At 34.6% G+C, this 17,778-nt stretch overlaps 1 long non-coding RNA gene across 11 annotated transcripts in view; it reads right to left on the reverse strand.

Moving 5' to 3' along the window:
• LOC133102340 (uncharacterized) overlaps positions 1 to 17,778 on the reverse strand; it is a 730,306-nt gene that overhangs the window by 388,993 nt on the left and 323,535 nt on the right. For 9 of the 11 annotated variants that reach the window (XR_009702905.1, XR_009702906.1, XR_009702913.1 and 6 more), the window contains exon 5: positions 11,771 to 11,853. The exons of the other annotated variants lie outside the window; for them this stretch is intronic. This is a non-coding gene — a long non-coding RNA (uncharacterized LOC133102340). The remainder of the gene's footprint in view (positions 1 to 11,770; positions 11,854 to 17,778) is intronic. 11 annotated transcript variants of the gene reach the window in all.

Genomic DNA, 17,778 nt, shown 5'->3' on the forward strand with positions numbered 1-17,778 from the left:
AGTAGCATGAACTAAATTTATCTGCCTGCCTGAAATAATAAAAAATCAGACACAATATATGAAAGAGTTGTTTTCAAGATACTGCACATGAGACAATAAAGGAGAGTGATCACTGTGAGGTGGGAAACAAACAAGATGATCCTTATAATTACCTCAGCTTAAATTTTTGAGAAAGTTTTTAGGACATAGTTCAGGAGGAGGAAACCCAGGAGGATTAAAACAGATTCCTTGAGAAGATTGAGCTGAGTGTCTGGGAAGAACAAGGTACTACAGTTGCAGAACACATTACTGGAAAAAAGAGAGCATCATTGAAAGAAAGCTCTGGGGATCCGCAGAGGGCACCCTTTGAACATTCAGTAGAACACTGTTCATTGTATGCATGTAAGGAAATTGCCTGAGGCTAGAGGAAGATCCATCTGAAAGTATTAAACGATGTCCACTGCAAACAAGAACAGAAATAATGACTGATAGCTTGGAAAAACTCATTCTTCAGACTCATCTAGTAGAGCTTTTAGAAAAGTCTTGCCTCAGTAGTGAGGAATAATTATCCCTAGATTACAAGCTGCTCTAAACACCCCTAACAAATCCTAAAAATGAGACTCAAAAGGAACGAACTGTTTCCAAGTAAGTTAACTTTGTCCCAGAATAAAGCTTAATAAAATCTATAGGAATACAAAAAATATCTAGCAAACAAAAAGTTAAAATTAACAATGTCTGCCATCAAGTCAAAGATTGCCAAGTGTGCAAGTGAGCAGAAAAATACACCACATAATGCGAAAAAAAATCAACCTGTAAAAAACAACCTAAACTCACACAGATGCTAGAATTTATAGACAAGTATATTAAAACAATTATTATAAACTGCATTCCATATGTTTAAAAAGTTAAGTAGAGTCATGGAATATATAAATAAGACCTAAAATAAACTTTTAGAGATGTCTGAGGAGAAAAATCCACTGTACGCTGCTAACAGCAAATTAGTTATTGGAGAAGAAAAGATTAGTGAACTTGGGACTTCCCTGGTGGTCCAGTGGTTAAGACTTCACCTTCCAATGAAGGGGGTGCATGTTTGACCCCTGGTCAGGTAGCTAAGATCCCACATTCCTTGTGGCCAAAAAGCCAAAACATAAAACAGAAGCAGTATTGTAATAAATTCAATAAAGACTTTAAAAATAGTCCACATCAAAAAAAAAAAAATCTTAAAAAAAAAGAAAAGGTTAGTGAACTTGACAATATAACAATAGAAAACATTCAAAATGAAATAGAGAGGAAAAAAAAACAAAAAATGAAAAGGATACCAGAGAAATTTGAGACAATTTCAAGCCTGCTAATATTTATGCAATTAGGGTCCCTATAGTAGAGGAAAGAAAAGAGGGCTAAACGATTTTGAAGAGATAAAAGCCAAAAAAATCCAAATGTGATTAGATTTATGAAACTACAGAACCAAGAGGCTCAATGAACCCACCAATTTAAGAAACTCAAGTGAAAAAAGCATAAAGAAAATGTAACCAAGGCATATCATAGTAAAAGTGCTCGAAATCACTGATAAAGAGAGAAATTTAAAAGCAGCCAGGAAAAAAAAAAAAAAGCAGCCAGAAAACCAAGACACACTACATACAGAGAAACAAAAATAGGGATGACAACATATTTTATGTAAGAGACAGTGCAAGTGAGGAGAAAATGGAGCCTTACTTTTAAAATATGAAAAAAGAAAAAAATGTTCAAATAGAATTCTTTACTCAGTAAAAATATCTTTCAAAAATATGAGCAGGGGCTTCCCTGGTGGCGCAGTGGTTGAGAATCTGCCTGCCAATGCAGGGGACACGGGTTCGAGCCCTGGTCTGGGAAGATCCCACATGCCGTGGAGCAACTAGGCCCATGAGCCACAATTACTGAGCCTGCGCGTCTGGAGCCTGTGCTCCCCAACAAGAGAGGCCGCGATAGTGAGAGGCCCGCGCACCGCGATGAAGAGTGGCCCCCACTTGCCGCAACTAGAGAAAGCCCTCGCACAGAAACGAAGACCCAACACAGCCATAAATAAATAAATAAATTAATTAAAAAAAAAAAAAAAGTTAAGGATGTACCTCACATATCTTATAAAAAAAAAAAATGAGTAAATTAAAACCTTTTTCAGACACACCAACTAGAAATAATTCATCACCATCATGACTCCATGACAAGAACTACTAAGGGAAGTCCTTCAGGTGGAAAGAAAATGAAACCAAATGGAAGTATGTACCTTCTTAAAAAGATGAAGAACTCTGGAAATGATAACTACATGGGGAAATAACAAGATTAAACAAGGGTAAAATCTTTGAATAGATACTTCACCAAAGAATATATATGGATGTCAGATAAGCACATAAAAAGATGCGTGTCATCATTAGTCTTTAGGGAAATGCAAATTAAAACTAAAATGAGGTAACGCTAAACACCTATCAGAATAGCTAAAATAAAATGAACTGCCCATACCAAACATCGATAAGGATGTTGAGGAACTAGAACCCTCTTACATTGCCAGTGGTGATGTAAAATTGTACAAACACTTGGGAAACAATTTGACAACTTACCCTATGATCTAGTCATTTTACATCTTAGGATTTAGCTAAATGCCAGGTAATAAGAAATACATGTTTGGTCTTTGCTCCTGGTTTCTTTCTGGCACAGAACTCCTAAAACCTTTGGAATTTCCTGAGTTGTAAGGATGATAGGAACTCTTTTTGTTCAAATGAGGCAGCTCTTGGCAGCTTTAGGATAGGTGCTGAACACCAGAAAGACCAAGCCCCAGAAGCTTGGAACCTTCAGCCCTACCTCCAACCCCAACTCCTGGGGAGAAGGGGCTGAAGATTGAGTTAACCAGCAGCCAATGATTTAATCAATCATGCCTATGTAATGAGACCTCCATAACAACCCCTAAACAACAAGGAGAGCTACTGAGTTGGTGAACATATTCATGTACTAAAAGGACAGATCACCCTAGCTCCAGGGGCACAGAAACTTCTATATTTAAGACTCTTCTAGACCTTGCTCTATATACTTCCTCATCTAGCTATTCATTTGTATACTTTACAATAAACCAGTAAACATAAGTAAATTGCCTTCCTGAGTTCTGTGAGCCACTCTAGCAAATTATTGAACCTGAGAAGGGGACGACCCAATTTACAGCTGGTCAGACAGAAATACAAGTGACCCGAGATTTGCAACTGGCATCTGAAGTGGGAGCAGTCTTGTGGGACTGAGCACTTTAACTCGTGGGAGCTACTGTTAACACCAGGTAGATGGTGTCAGAATTGAATTTTCGGATACCTAGTTAGCGTCAGAGTTGGAGAAAGATGTTGGAAAAGACACCGTGTATTCTGTGTCAGGAGGAAAAGAACAGATCATTAAGCAAAAGCACAAAATATACTTGTTCATGCATGTTCATCAAAGGTTTATTTTTAGTAGCCAAAATCTGGAAAACATTAGAGTATCCTTCGACAGATATGTTCATTAAGTGGAATACTATTCAGCTATAAAAAGAATAAATTATTGATACATAAAACACCACAGAAGAATATCAAAATAATTATGCCAAGTGACATAAGGAAGTGCATACTGTATGATTCCATTTATGTAAAACTCCATAAAATGAAACTAACCTATAGTGAAGCTTGCCAGTGGTTACTTGGAAAGGAGGGAAAAAATAGGAAAGGTAGGGATGGATTAAAGTGGGAAAAAAGGAAGTTTGGAGTGGTGGATATGTTCATTTTCTTGCTTATGGTGATGATATCAAGGTTGTACACGTAGGTCAAAATACAACATTTACGTAGTATAATTGTCAATTACACTTCAATGAAGCTGTTGTGTTAAAGTAATAATCTACCCATTTTTCTTCTTATCTCTGACTTTTCATCTATTCTCATTTGTGTACATGAGTTCTACAGAAGTTTAGATAAAAGCAAATAGTTGTTACTGAGGAAAGAAAAAATAAATAAAAGGGGTAAAAATGTTTATCACTTCACAGTGCTTGTCTGCCTGAAAGAATAGAGTGCATTCACCATTTTTATTTATGTGTGTGTGCATGCACACGTTTTCATGGCTTTTTCTTAAACAAAGTTAAGTCAGTTGGGTCAGCCCATCCATTGACATATCAACTCATACCCACGAAGTCAATCATTTTGAAGGTCAAAGCCATCCTGAAAACGAAATGTAGTCTATTATCTAAAAAAGGTCCTTAAAATAATCAAATACATTATTAAAAGGCCTGACTAATTATGAATCATTCTCAGAAACACCTATTTAAAAATCTTTGATAAGCTTCATTTCTCTTGAAAGAAATATCTTTTCAATGCAAGAAAAGGGAAACTCTATTTGCAAAACCCAATAGTATGCATGGTAAAATTTATTAAAATTTTCAAGTGAAAGTTTCTTTCTTAAGATTTGAGACCTTCCTCTGTTAAAACAATTGTGAGGGAAATGTCATCGATGGTCATGTGTGAGGCTTTCAGATAAGATCATGTAATGGAGAGCCCTTTCAAGGTTTATCAGTAATTTATATTTATATTCCATTCTTGGTTGAGATCATATTTAATGACAGGTGGAGTATCCTGGGCTCCTTAGTTGAGGTACCCTTTGAACAGGAATAAAAAGAATCTGAATTCATAAAATATAAAGGTTATCTCAAATTTGTAGCTACTTAGCAACCAATAAATCCAGAATTAAATTACATCATCAAAGCTAAAACAAACAAACAAACAAAAAGCACCCTTTTTAGTAATGGACTTAAGTATGAAGCTTCTCAGATGACTGTGAGAAATATAGATGGAATATAAGGTATATCATTTTTGTAACTTTCACGGAGCTCTACTGATTTATTTACATCAAGACTGTCACTCTATCAGGCAGGAAAACATGTAGAAGCTAAAAATGTGACTAGTGTACCTAATATAACCAGTGAGAGAAATAAAAATTATTTAATCCAGGAATTGCTGCTTTATCAAGGTTGAGCTATTTTTAAAGTTGAACTAAAAATGGGGATTATTTAGATGTATATTAAGATACGTAGAAAAAGTAGAGAGAGACCTATATTTCTGCAATTCTAAACACTTACAAAAAATCTAGCAAGATTGTGGGGGGCATGAAGGAGAGTGGTGATTGCAGAAAAGAAAGGTCTTAAAAACAACAGGAAAATAGACTAATTTAATTTGCACTTACAATTTTCCTTTCATATATGTGAGTGTGTATGTGTGCTTCTACTTTAGTCTTTTTTCTTCATTCTGTATTCATCATGGGAACTTCAACACTATCTAAATTAGTTTTAGCTATAACAATGCATTACCAAACACTTGCTAATAATTTCTGAGAAGTCATTCAGAATATGTCAAGTTTGAAGTTGAAATTAATATTTACATGTGACGATTTATGAAGTTTTTTTGTGTAACAAGTATAAGATCATTTCCAATGTATCTAAAAGACAAGGAGACTAAAACCAAAACAAAGTAATCAAACAAGCAAAAACTAACTAAATTATTTGCTCCATAATTCTTACTTCCTTAACCTAATAATAGAAACTCAAGGGTACAAGAAAGGTGAAGGTAGAGAAGGAATAGATTTGCACAGGGATTGAGATTCTTGGTCAATATTTCCAAATATTGTTCGCATTGGGAACTAATCTCATGATATATTCATAGAAATTGTTTTAAAAGATTACAAGATAAGATAAACTTCGAAAATGCTAGCTATATGCTAAATACAATGAAAGCCTCTTGGAAGTTTAAAATTCTTATTAACATGTTAAAGGCTCTGTAATCCATAGTTTAAATTATTCAAATCAGAATATACTGCACTCATTTGACCACAGAAACTTTTTCATTTGAACTAAGTATTTTAAAAATCATCCCTTGGCATTAACTATTACAAAACATATTTTGGGAAATACTGCTGTTGGCTAATCTTTTTAATAGTTTAAAAGTAATTATTTTATTCCTACAACATAACTCAAGTTGCTTTTCCATAAGAAAGAATAGATTCCAAAGAGGTGAAAACTTATAGTGTGCATGTTTGGAAAATTTTTTTTACGTTAATAGCAGCTGAAAAGGCGAATGGTATACTTATCTACATTAATTTTCCTGTAATGTTTTTAGATGTCACCTGCCATTTGGGCTCTTCACAATGAGTAGTACAGGAGGAGCTAAAAAGGAGCAGATTCTCCACACATGGAAAAATTATAATAACTCACAATTCAGTAAGTCACTAATAAATAGTTCTTACATGTATATAAAATGAAAGCCAAATTAACTACTTGCTGCTTGGCTATAAGAAGCAAAGAAAGAACTTGTAGGTTTTAATGAATTTGAAGCATATCTGTAGTTTTTGGCTCATATTTTGAGGATAATTTCTAGAGAGATCAACTCTAAAACATTAGGCTAGACTAGAGAATCATGGTAATTTATTGTAATTCACAGTAATTTATTGTACCAAAGAGTTCATCTGGGCCTGAGATTCTTAATAATTAACCAGTACTGCATTATATAGGATGTATTTTATTATTAACAAAAATGTGTAAATATTTCATTAATAGTAAATTGCCATTGCTTTTGAGTGATTTGTTTCACAAATGTGATCAGATTAAAGATGAAACATATAATTATATCCCTCTTCCTTACATTCTGACATATTGTCTTCAGTGGAAGAAAACAAATGAAAGTTTAGATGTATGTACTGAATCAAATACAAGCTTGAGTTCTATTATTAGAATATGCCATAAAGGTAAACTTTACCTGTCACGTGAGTTGTTACAGGAAATAACTGAAGTCTGGGACCTAGTAATTTATATTAAGACATTCTAACAGATGTAATAATGTGCATTACTCCATTGAAAATCTCTTGATCTCCTTTATAGCTCTATAACATGTACTATATTGAAAGCATGTATAGTGTATCCTGTGGATTGCTTGCCCTATTGCCACCTCTTTCCACAGGCCTTTCTGTACTATGAAGTCTGGAAGCTAAAAGCCCTATTTCCAGGCCCTTGCTGCCAGAGTTCTGGAAGTGAATTTCATTCTTCAATTGAAAACAATTTCATGCAAGATTTTGAATGAAAGTCAATAAAGTTTCTCTTCTGGCCTACTTCTGTTTTTCTACACACAAGTGAAGCCATGGGGGCCTGAAAGTCAAGAGGATGTTGCAGCTTTCCAAAGTCATCACCAGATTCATGGCAACCATGGAGGCAACAGTAGCATCTAGCTAAGGAAGTATGTTCGAACCCCAGCAGGTCCTGTGGCCACTGTGGTCCCCTGACTTCTATTCCACACCCCTTCCAATGATTTCTTAAGCATCACATTCTCTGTATTTAGTCCATTTCAGCTTAAAATATCAAATGTGGTTTCTTCTTCTTGCACTGAACCAGGACTGATACGGCAAAAATATTACAGAAAAGATTTTAAAAACTTTCATATTAAAAAATCTGTATAAATAAAATTATAACTGAAAATTATTAAAATGCTAGAAACAAGTTTTCTTTGCAATGCATATGGAAATACATGAGCACGTACTTTATGTAAAAGTTGTTGGAAAAAATTAGGAATGAAATTCTATTTTTCCAAAAGTTCAGTTTTGTCATACATTTTTTTTTTTTAATTAGGACAGAAGAAAGCAGAACTCATATGCTTCTTGTCTCTCCATCATCATCACCAGTAAATCCATTGTTACCCTTTGACTAACCTAAAACTTAGAGGATAAGTATTAAAACTGGCTTTTTAAAGGAAGCATTTCATGTAGTTTATTAAGATGACCTTTCTCCATTGAATTGGTATTGAATAAAACTAGGATTATATTAATAAAATATTAATTTAAAATAATAACAAATAATAATAAACTATCTTTCATGTTTGCTTCATTATGCAGTTTGTGATTTAATCAATACTTCGAAAATTTTTAAAGTAAAAGAGTACTTTTTGTCTAACTTGATCAAAAATTAAATTATGACTTTCAAGTTGTAAGGGAAGCAAAATTCTGCAGAATTTAATATTTTTATAATATATATACACACACATATAAAGGATATTCACATATATTAGCTCATATAACTCTCAATAACATTGTAAGGTTCTGCCATTTTACAGAGAAAGAAAAGGAGACCTAGTGACCTTAAGTGCTTTGACCAAACTAGTTAATCAAGAGGCAGAGCTAAAATTTCAGGCCAGATGATCTGAACTGTGAGTCATATAGTGTTGCTGTTGCATTACAATTATTTCTGTGTATTCAGCATCTGGTATTTATTACATTCTAACTAGCTGACATAAAATTATTAACAAGGATGAAAATAACTACAATATGCAACAAGAAATTGAAAATAATTACTATCTCAGCTCAGATTTAAGTTAAATTCTCACTTACTGGATAAAATTCATATTTAAAGGAATAAAGCTTAATTGAAAAAATATATATCTATAAAACTGAGAAGTGTCCCTCTCTTCCCAAACTCCTGTTTCATTAACTAAATTATTTTCTTGGAAAATTATATTTGATTTTAAATAAGAAACCCAAGTCTAATTAGCTGTGTCATATATTACCTAAAGAAATACTGAATTAATAAAAAAGAAATAGCTTTCAAGGAAGCTAAGAAGTTAGTTAAGAGTTAGTTATTGTATCTTGACTCTGGCCTAGGGAGATCATGATATATCAATGAATACAAATATCCAATTCTGATATTAGTGAAGTTAGAAGCAAAAAACAAAACAAAACAAAAACAAATACCTGGCATAACTTGATCATCTAGACGCTTTAAGATCATCTAACTCTGCTTTTTCTAATTATATTTTCACCATTAATTCTAGCTTTTCTATCTATAAGGAGTAGTGAAATTAGATGCCTGAGTTTGACTGAATCTAGATCCACCAAATACCAAATGTGGTACAAATGTTCAACTTGTAGAGATTTAATTCCCTTATGTATAAATGAGAGTAGTAATAGCATCAAAGTCCCAGTATTATTGCAATATTCAATGAGTTAATACATACAAAATCCTTAGAAGACAGTCTGGTATATAAAAAGTAGTTAAGAAGTGCTAGGTAACACTAAATAGTAATTAATATATATTGAGTTTTCACTATGCACCAGGTAATAAAGTAGACTTTTGTATGCATGATCTTCTTAACCTTACAACTAATTTATGAGGTAATGTCATTTTTTTAGATGAGGAAATTGAGCATAAGGAGGATCCCACTGATTATCAGTGACAACTAATAGTCCAAAATATTTTGTAGATATACAATTTCTCACTTATATCTGAGATTCTTTACACATTAGTATCCTGTGAATTTGGTCACAATGATTTAATCCCTAGGAAAGTAATACATTTTAGGAGATCAACTGTTAAATTACTCCATGTACCTGCAAAGTTGAACATTAAACTTTTGAAAGTGATGAGTGACCTTACAAGGTACTGTCTTCTTATGAGATTTTATCTGACCCCAGATGACAGACCTCCATTTTGTCACTTTACAAATTTAAGGACAATTTTCTGTCTACCCTTTTTATGGAGTGATTACGAAATCTTAAATTTGGATCTTGTACTTTGTCTGATCTTAATATTTAGAAGGCAGATCTATAAATTTTATTTTAATATCAAATCACCTGAGAATATTTATGAAAATTTTTCATAAACTGTTAAATTCAGTTTAACAATTGTGTTCAATTGTCATGTGACCTGATTGTATATATTATGACCCAGAAGGTGGGGTAGAGATTTTTTTCTGGAACTCACATTACAGATGAAAGACTAGAATAACCTTCCTGGTCTCTTTACATCGCCTTTCCTGCTCTTCCTTAAACAAAAGAGAATGACAAGGGAATGGATATGCGGATGGAGGGTAAGGGGAAAAGGAAATTAGTTCCTTCCTTTCTTTTAATCAATCTCTCTTTCTCTCTTTCTCATCATCATCACTGTCATCATCATTATTATTACTGCCATCATCATTACTATCTTAGCCTGTTCCGCTTCAGAGAGTGTATTTTACTCAGCTTTCATGTATGTGACAAATTAGGGGAGCAGGTTCTGCTCCCTGAGGAAGGGTGCAGGAGATCTAGAATTGTGCAGAGTAGGCTGTAACTGGTTAGATAAGTCTGCTTTCTTCTCAGAAAGTGAGCTTTATCAGTGAGCTATTTTGGTCACAGATCTAAAGTCAAACTTTTCATCACTTCTTTAGTAATAAAGGTATGACTGAATTATATACTGACCTCTTAATTAGTTCTGAGTTTTGGAAGAGGCATAATATTAATTCTCTCCTAAGACTTTCAAAACATAGGACAATCACAATGACCCTCATTGTGACCCTTATAGAAGTAGAGAAAAAGAAAAAGAGGAGACTAGTTGTCAAGCCAAACACCTTTCTATATTTCCATTCCATAACACAGTTTCTAAAAGTATATTCGTTACCTTGAGCATCTTCCAATTTATCTATTTTCTCACCTATTTCTCCCGGATATTTCACCAGTGGAGGAGCGAGTACGTATTCAGACACTGCTTGCCTACAAACTTAGTAGTGACTCTCCATACATGTAAATTATTTCACTGAAATACTATGTAGAAAATTGTTAAAATAAAATGTATGTTATGCAAACAAGAATTGCTATAATTTGGTAGGAAACACAAAAAAATCAAAGCAATCACTTTTGATAATATTGTAAGAGAAGCCAGAGGGAGTGCAGAGTACTGAACTCTCAAGAGGAGAAAGGATAACATAATAGATCATTTCTGGCTTTCATTTCTATAAGTATTTGGACTCATTAAATGCATTACTAAGCTCCCTAGAGACGTGTTTGCATAAGAATTAATTTGCCTAAAAACCCACTCCATCCTCCACAGAAAAGCATAAAAGGTTTTTCATATTCTATATTTATTAGGGTCAGTAACTTGGTTGCTAGGTAAAAGTTTCCAATATAACCAGGAAATCAGAAGAAATAGGCCAAGGAATGAAAGAAGTAGAAAGACAAAAATAGAATATTTTGAAAAATATTGTTGTAATGTCTATATATATGCAGTTGCCTACTGAAGGGTGGACTCACCTAGCTGATCTAATTACTGCTAATTACTAATAGTTAAAAGACAGTAAATGCTTCCCAGAGGGTTCCTCCAAGCAGACTCAAAGGTTATTTCCCAGAACACCTTTTGTGACCAACACTACCTAAAGCCCAGAAAGATAAGAACAGCAGTTGGCTTTATTGGAGGGAATTCCCAAGATTTGAAAGAAGTCAAATATAGTTATGAAATTTTAACATATAATTTTACATGAGGACATTAGTAGTATTAATTAATAGTAAAAGGTCCTGATATGGTTTTAACATATACCAAGATCCTAAAGCATTTATTCACAGGGAGGAAGACTAGAAGCAAAGAAAGATAAAAAGGAAGGGGAAAAAACGACCATTTCTTTTCTTTCTACAAACAAGTGATGTATAAGCAGCATTCTATTAGTGATTTGGCCTTTATAATGGCTCAAATATCTTTTTTTGAAATATTTAGATATATAATATGCATGTGAAGAATAGCGTCATACTAAGTTGACTTAAGATGGGTAAGGTAAATAAACAGATCTCTTATTTTAAATGTTTAATAATAAAATATTAACGTAGGAACAGAGGAACAAAAATATCAAAGAACTTTCAGAAGAATGAGAAATTACCTGACATAAACGTGTTAACAATGATCTTGTGCTTGAATACTGAGCTGTAAGGCTAGCAGTCCAAACACTTGAATGCATATGTTAATACTTTGTTCTCTTTCACTTACCTTTTCTTTGTCTTAGTAAGAGCTGCAGGCTATGCTTCCCCTTTACTCACTGGCTCCTTTCTGCATCAGAACACGGTTAACATCTGTAATTTGATATTAATAAATGAGCTTACAAAAATCATTTAGCTATGATCAACACTGACTCAGTATGGGGTTTAATGGTGTTACCCTTACTTAAAGTTCTCAATAAATTTTAAGGTATAGAAAACACAGGCCTTGTGGCCTAAATTGAAAATTGTTGAGTTTTGGCCGTCTATGTGAAAAACATTCTGCTTTTTTCCTTTTTGGCCTCTTTAGAAATATTTCATATGTATTTGCTCACTGTTTAAAAATTATAATTGCTGGAGATCAATACTGGAATACATCTGTGGTTCTTGCTGGCATGAAAGAATTTGATTTTTTTTTTTTTCATTTAAAAAGTGCAATGTCACATCCCCAGGAAAGAACCACAGGAAATAGCCTATTCTTAGTTTTCTATTGATTTTTTCTGATATATTAATGAAAAGCATATAAAATATTACAGTAAATGCTGTATATATTATTCATTAATGGGCAAAGTACACATTAATAAACTCTTTTCTCCTTGTTCCTAAGGCAACAATTGTATCAAATAAACAGATCTAAAATATTTCATATTTCAATTATACTAATTATAATTCAGTATATCATATTAAAATAATTTCAACTTTAATATGACAATTTTGCACTGGTACAAACTTAAGGGGGCAAAATGAACAATTCAGCAAAAAAGCAATTACTTCTAATTTTCTACGCTAATTACTGAAGTTGCACTTGATTTTTAAAAATGTAGTCAAGCTTTCTCAGTTTTCCAAGCAAACATTCTTCTGTATTCTTTTCCCCAATATGCCATCACCTTTCCACCTACAATATATCTTTGGTGCTTATTTCTTTTTCCTTCATAAATTTGTCTTTTTCAAAGCTACTTTTCATTGCCTCCTGAATGCATCAGATCCTATATACTAAGTTTAGGGAAATATTTCTCATGCAGTCTTTTTTTTTTTTTTTTAACCTTTTGGGTTTATTTATTTATTTATGGCTGTGTTGGGTCTTCGTTTCTGTGCGAGGGCTTTCTCTAGTTGCGGGAAGTGGGGGCCACTCTTCATCGCGGTGCGCGGGCCTCTCTTGTTGCGGAGCACAGGCTCCTAGACGCGCAGGCTCAGTAACTGTGGCTCACGGGCCTAGTTGCTCCGCGGCATGTGGGATCTTCCCAGACCAGGGCTCGAACCCGTGTCCCCTGCACTGGCAGGCAGACTCTCAACCACTGCGCCACCAGGGAAGCCCTCTCATGCAGTCTTAATTCATATGGGATCAATATCACTATGTAGGTTTATAAGAGTTGCTTATGGATGAATATTCTAGACAGTTATTTTTAGATATCACATCTCACATAAAATAGGCAGAAGAATCATTCAGTTCACATAAATGACCATATGTAACATTATTTTTATATTCAACCTCCTTTAGGAAAGAGGACTAAGGTTTGCAGACCTATAATTTTCCTTTCTCCTTCCCACGGTTTACCTTAAATGTAGAATAAATTAAATATGGTCCTGTGACCATCTGAATAGCTCATTTGAACAGACTCATATTCTTCCTATCATGAATGCAGCCTATCATTTTTCAAACATAAGTATTTGAGATTTTTAATGAAATCAATGACCCAAATAATTTGTACCTGTAAAAGATCTCAAATACATTTTCCAGAGTCTTATACAGTAGGGACTTCAGTACAATAACATGTCAAATACACTTTTGACTTGCTGGAAACAATACTGAATCATAAAAATAATGGTAACTTGGCTACTAATGAAAACAGGGACATTTAATGTCTCATGGATTTAATTTTAGTTAATTTATTAAGTTAAAAGCAACACAGACTTAAGTTTAAACGATCTGAATTCTACCCACACAGCTATCTGTGTGACCTTCTGGAACTTATTTAATAAATTTGGACACACTTTCTTTATTCATAATATAAGAAGTTTCGCTGTAAAGATTCAGCAAAAATATGAATCCAACATTATTATTTTTATTATTTTATTTTTCTTTCTCTATTATTGCTTATTTATTTATTCTATTTTATTTATTATTCTAAGTGTTGTTATGAGGCAAAGGTATCAACTGAAATATGATTTTGAATACATTTTATCTTGAATACATTTATCTTACAGCACTATCTGACCTGAAAATTTACAGATTTAATTTTACAGTTTAGGTCCCCCAAGTGGCTTCTTTACTTCTTTTCGTGGAAGGAAGAATCATCAGGAGAGAGGATTCTGCAATCTACATATTTTGCCCTCTAGTGATATATTTAAATGTGGGAATCATTATCCAAAGGGTGCTATGTACATTGTTTGTATAAATTTCCTATTCACTTTATTTAACCTACTATTTTTGACCTTGATTTTAATACTTCTGTTTTAACCAAAACTATTTTATTTAAATAAGTAAATATCAATGACCTTATCCAATAAAGCTAACAGTATTTTCATAGTTAAGAACAAATGAATAAATATTGAAAGGAGGGAAAATGTTGTTTTATAAATTCTCCTTTTCTAATTTCTGTATTCTTCATATTCTGAAGATTATTGCAAGCTGGCATTAATTGGTGGTAATTGGTTGCATTTATCTGGTAGTAGCTTAGTGCACATGGAACTGAACAAGATCATGTGAAGAGCAAGTAGTATTAACTGCCATTTTCAGATCTGATTGTGTTAAATAAAAGCCTACGAAAAAACAAGGAGTTTGCCTGAGCAATCATTCCAAAGGCATACAAAAGTTTTATACCAATCTGTTACCCTTATGAGAGGTAATCTACATGCAAATATAATGAAGGCAGATTGGTCTGAACAGTTAGGAAGCTATCTCAAAGTCTTGGCGTATGTTTATTCATACTTCAGTCTATCCGAATAGCTAGGCAGGTAATAGACTGGAACATGAATAGTTACAAATTAGTGGTAAGAACCCTTCTTCCAAGATAACCTAGAACCATTATAGAAAGCAATTTGATTGCTATTTTGGATCTATCAGCCATAAAAGGTTTAATAAAATACTTTGTTTCTCAGTCTCTATTGCCTTATCCATTAAAGGAGGTCCCAAATAAACTTTCAGAAATCTCCCAAATGTTCCCTTCGTAGTATTTCTTTCTTTCAAATTATCAGAGAAGATGAAGAGAGCCTAAATATTAAAAAATAGAAATAAATAATTAAGCAAATAAATAAATGAGGTGTGCTAGTAGGTGGAAGAGACTCAGTAAGACTTCACTTAATATGGAGTAATAGAAAAGGAAAAATAATCTGGACCATGGAAATATATAACAGGGTATGGCTTGGCCCATGGAAAAGCCATCAGCAGAAAATAAAGCAATATAGAAACGATAGAGGAAAATTCTCCAAAAGGGAAGAAAAAAGCAACACTTGGATAAAGAGGTAAAGATAGGGAAAAGTGTCAAGTAGAGGACAAGGAAATTCAAAACTTCACTCCTCTAGGGACAGGCAGGGATATTTAAGTATTGGGAAAAAAACAGAAAATGGAGGATCTTCAGGCTTTTTATGTTTAAGGCAAGCTTCGAGTGGCTCTGAGGTGTAACTGTTATTAGACTCTTTGGTTATCTGCTTCTGTGTTCTTTGTCAGAAGTGACCATAAGACTGAAAATATTAGAACAAAATTAGATTGTAGAAAACTGAAGTCCAATACTAGAGAGAAAAATTGTAATAAAATAACCTATGCATCTTAGTCAAGAAAAATAATTTGCCCAGAGTCTAAGAAAACCTACAAATTCAGTAACTATGGCATGTTACTACTCTCTGAGAAACTATAAAGGAGGTACAAAGATGGGATACAGGAAACTGCAAAATGCTACTGCCTTGGAATTCTTTTGGCCAAAACAAGTCTCAAGTTTGGGCTGCTTTGTTCATCTCCTCTTCACTCTGTCAGTGAGGGAGGGATTCCTGCCCAAAGTTACTGCCCAAGCACACAACACCTGAGACTGGACAGATGAGTTTGACAGCAGATTATTAGTCACATATATTCACATCCTTGGGGAAGAGAAGACCACGCCGCATAGGTCCACACGGTAGTTGTACTTGGGAACAGAGGGAACAAGCAGGGGCTGCGGGAGGAGAACTTTGTAGTATTAGGAAGGATAGTGCCCCTGATTCCCACAGGAGGATTTGATTGGCTTGTTTGAACAATTTTAAGGGCTGGCAGCGACATGAAACCCATTATTTTGAGGAGTGGTGAAGTGAAGCTCGTCTGGCTGATAGAGGAACTAGCTGGGCACAGCTTCCCATCTGCTGGAAGGCATATCTGGGGAAGGCAAGGGAACTCATGGTTAGGACTTCGAGTCCCTGTGAGGTGCAAAGATGTCAAGGCAGCAATTCATACTGCATTTTAATTTCAAGCCTTATACCACACAACTCAGATTGAATGGAGAGAGAACTAATCTCCAACTCTGTAGTGGCTGTGCACTCTGCTGACTGATCTAACCATGCATTCCAGACTTCCCTTTCCTGCATGGATCTGGGCAAAGATTGGCCACTAGGGAAATCTGCATGAGATTTGAAAGTGGAAGTGAAGCAGCAGCCATGGGGATGTGGGTGTGAGGGAGACGCTACTGTAGCTCATGCATGATGTCACAGACCTGCTGGCATACCTTGTTGAGCCACCTTGCGAGGCCACAATAGGTCCTGCAGCTCCTCCACTTTCCATGAATCTTTGTCAAAACCTATGATGAGTCTCAGTTTACTCAACTTGCGACCTAACAAATTAGCCTGCCACAGTTTCGTGGATGCTGGCAGTAACACAAAATCCCTAGGTCAGAATCAAAGGACTTTGCACAGCACAACAGGCAGCATGAACTTCACGTTTGTGCTTATTCTCTTGTCCTGCAAAACCCACAGAGGCCACATGAAATGGTCCAGGGTGATGCTTAGTATTTCCTCAATTCATCAGAATTGAGGAAATACTGAGCTGAGGAAAGCCTCATCTTTTAAAGGTGACGTAAGCAAAACTTCCCAAAGTCTGCAACTGAGGAAGACAGTATCTTTATTGTATTGGTCGGCAATAAGTATGCCTTTTGTCCTGGGGAAAGGGTCTGTCTTCACAACTGTTAGCTATACAAACATCCTTGATGTTTAGCTCCATAGTGAAGTGACCATCTTCTACTGTAGGTTACCTATGTCACTGGTATTGACACTACAAGTGGTGAGGGGACAGTGTTGCACTTGTGGGTTCCAGTTAGTTCTCATAGTTTCCAAGTTTGTCCTGGCTCTCTCCCAACACAAATCCATCTTGCTAACCGCCTGGCACCAGGTGCAGAAGCAATAGGTATACGTATATTGTTTAACCAGCTCACATAGTTGTCTTTGGCCATTTTCTAAAACAAACCTCTTATTCCATGGAAGTCCTACTGTTTCCACTTCTCCCATCAAATATAATATTTTAACAGAAGGATTTACAATGTCACATAGCAAAAGTGTGGCTGCAGGGAGAGGTTGAGAGGTGTACCACAGACTATTAAAAATGATTAATTTGCTTTTTATAACTTTATGTACTGGCATTAGGTCAATGCGTTTACAGGGAGATTGATTTCAACTCAGTAAATGTGAAGTCTGTCTAAAAGCCATAGCCATCCAAAGATGAATCTGGATCTCAGAAACTTGTGAGTTCCCTTGAACTTCAAAGTCTTCAAGTTTAACTTAGATTAGCACTTGGCAAGGATACCACAGAAAGGAATGAAGCATTTGCTATATCACATATATCTCTCTAAATATCAAGTACCAAAGGAGATACACAAGAGTCAGTGTAGGGGAAATGGTAAGTAAGCATCAGTTTAAGTCCAAGAAATAAGAAATAGAGGCAGAAATGATGTCAGGTTCAAACCCATGGCTCTAGGATGAGGGATTGAAGGTAATGGCATGAAAATAGAGTTTTGAATAAGAAGAATCAGCAAAGCAGGAGGGAACAAATGACAAAATGTGCTAAAA

This window comes from Eubalaena glacialis, chromosome 12 (assembly GCF_028564815.1).
Source record: "Eubalaena glacialis isolate mEubGla1 chromosome 12, mEubGla1.1.hap2.+ XY, whole genome shotgun sequence".
Classification (NCBI taxonomy): domain Eukaryota; kingdom Metazoa; phylum Chordata; class Mammalia; order Artiodactyla; family Balaenidae; genus Eubalaena; species Eubalaena glacialis.